Source organism: Rhagoletis zephyria, unplaced genomic scaffold (assembly GCF_001687245.7).
Source record: "Rhagoletis zephyria isolate East Lansing unplaced genomic scaffold, Rhagoletis_zephyria_1.1 Rzeph_scaffold_06826, whole genome shotgun sequence".
Classification (NCBI taxonomy): domain Eukaryota; kingdom Metazoa; phylum Arthropoda; class Insecta; order Diptera; family Tephritidae; genus Rhagoletis; species Rhagoletis zephyria.
The window spans coordinates 2,627-5,518 of NW_016163909.1; positions in this window are offsets into that span (position 1 = coordinate 2,627).

Here is a 2,892-nt window from a genome sequence, read left to right on the forward strand (position 1 = left end):
GCTAAATAATGTACCTTTACAATCCTTCCATTTTTTATAGAAATTATCTCTGGTTAGTTTTTATTAAAAAAAATTATAATAACGTACGCGACAGATTTTTCCCCCATACAATATTTTTACTAGTAACACATACTAAATTAAATTTTTTAAGTTCTTCTCTCCACCGTTTCGCGTTTTCAAAACCTTTTTCCGCCATCTGAATACGAAATTTGAAGTTATAAAGCCGTTTAAATTCATTTGCTTCCATTTTCGGTTTACATTTTCATGGAAACACGCATATATGCGAAAGTCTGCGAATCATGGGAGGTTTTCTTTTCTTTAAAAATTCCTAAACTAAGCTAAATAATGTACCTTTATCTCTGGCTAGTTTTATATTAAAAAAAAAACAATAACGTACGCGACGTAACGTACGCGACATTTTTTCTCGTAAGTAATAAAATGTATTTATTGAGAACTCTTCCCGCCACCCTTTCATTGTTTTACAACTATTCTAAAATAAATAATTTAAATGGAAAATTTGCAATTAACATTGGTTTTGATGTATTTGATTGAAATTTTCGTACTTACAATAACGTATGCGACAAACTTTAAAGGGTAATAAAATTTGTTTTACTTCGGTTGGAAAGAAAATTTTACTGTATATCTTTAACAGGAAGAATTCNATCTTTAACTGGAAGAATTCTCGCTTAAGAATTGTAATCTGCATTACCTGCGACTGCCAATATACAAATGACATAGACAAACAATGTTTTTGCATAACGTACGCGACATTAGAATACTATCAGAAGGAAATCAAAAAATTACCGTTAACCGAGCTCTAACTTCTCCTTTTTCTAATTTTTATAGTTAGTTGTTATTGCAAATTTGATTTAAAGATGTAATTGTAATGTTTCAAATCTCTTAATTTAGTTAATAGGAAAGAGAAAATAGTTAATTTCATTAGAGAAAACTAAGTCGAAGAGACACTAAGTTTTACTCTTCAATTTTTGAGTTTTAAAATTGCAATAAGCTGAAATACTTCTATAATATAAAAACTCGAGTATTTTACTCTTATTAATTCGTCTTAAAAACCCTTTTCAGTTGTTTTTATTTTTTCAGTCCTGGTTGACATTTTCATGGAAACACCCATATGCAACAATTTTTATTCTAATATTTTTCCGCCAATTTTTGTATAAAAATATGGTTCATTCAACAACAAAAAAATAAAAATATAATTCCTAAACTTTGTGCAAAACTCGCGAAAATTCAGCAAATTTTCTTCAAAATTTTCAACTTTTTAACCAGATTTTTTAGAAATTTTTTGAGGACGCAGTTTTGCAGCCCACTATATTTTAGTAAAAAAAAATGCAAGTTCGGAGTTAGTCAAAAATCGCGTTGATTTTTGAGAATGGGAAAATTTTCCAAAATGATCCAAGCTTTGGAAAAAAAAATATTAGGGAGTATAGAGGAGCTTTTTCAGATTCANTCATACCGTCGTAATCCCTGATTCATTCTCTATAAAAACCATGTTTAAAAAAATGGGCGCTTTTCAAGAAATGGGCGTGGCAATTTTAGGACTAGAGTTCACAAAACGCAAATTTTATTTCGGATTTCGGCAGAATATCCCTTCGTTACCAGCATTTGTTCCGCAATATACTAGATATTCTGGGAAAATTTTCCAAAACTAATGCAGGCTTTGGAAAAAAAAAATATTAGGGAGTATAGAGGAGCTTTTTCAGATTCTAAATCTGAGGACCCCACCCTCCGGAGGCTTATAGTTTTTAAATAATTCGCATTTAAAGTTGCAAAAAATACCGAATTCAACCTCTTTTTCCCTTGTACACCAACTGAACTGAAACGTCAGTGCTGCCATACATACAAAAAATGCAAAAAAAGACACAAAACGGAAACAATGAAAAGATGCACATAATGTTGCGCGATGTTTTATTAAAAATTGTAATTATTTATAGCGCGATTTATCGAAGTATCGATGTTATAATAAAAAGCGCCGTAGCACAGTGCTGTGTCTCCATATAAAAAGTGGGCAAAAATAGAAAAATGGACGGATTTGAGTAAAAATTCGTTTCTTGGTGGATTAGAGTACGGAGATTTCAAAAATCAATTTTTTTTTACCTAGCTCTTACAGTTTTCATGGAAACTGAGATTGAAACTGCAAAATTTGATATTCAGAAGTAGTTCCAATACTGAGTAGTTATTTTATTATTTATACAGGGCGTTTTCCTAATAATATTAAAGACTAGGAATGGCAGCTACTTTCATTTTATTTATTTATTTATTTATTTATTTAATCTAGAAAATAAACATTTCGTATAGACTATCCGATGAAACAAAGTATAAATATAAATTGATAACTATTTTAGCATACTATTTAAAAGTAGTTTGAAATTAGATTTGGTAGAAGAGAAATCGATAGCAGAAGAGTTTAAGAGCGAATTAAACTCGTTTAGAGCTCTGCGAATAGGAGCATTATTCACATAATTATTTCTGACGAAATCCAGAGAAAAAATGTCATGATTCCTAAGGCTTCTTGGTGGGATATTAAATGTAATGCGTTCGAGTAAGAACGGCGCGTCAATCGCACCCCGTATAATGTCAAAAACGAAAGTAAGAGAAAGAATAATCCTCCTATTGTACAGTGATTTAAGGTTTATGAGCATGCATCTAGCAGTGTAAGATGGGAAAGGGTCAGCGAAATGTAGAGAGCGTAGAGCATAACGAATAAAAGATTTTTGGATACGTTCAATTCTGTTGATATGACAATCATAATATGGTCGCCAGATGATGACAGCGTACTCGAGCTTAGAACGAACAAGAGTAGTGTATAATAGTTTTATGGTATAAGGATCAGTGAAGTCCGAGCTAAATCGACGGATGAATGCGAGCATTGAATAG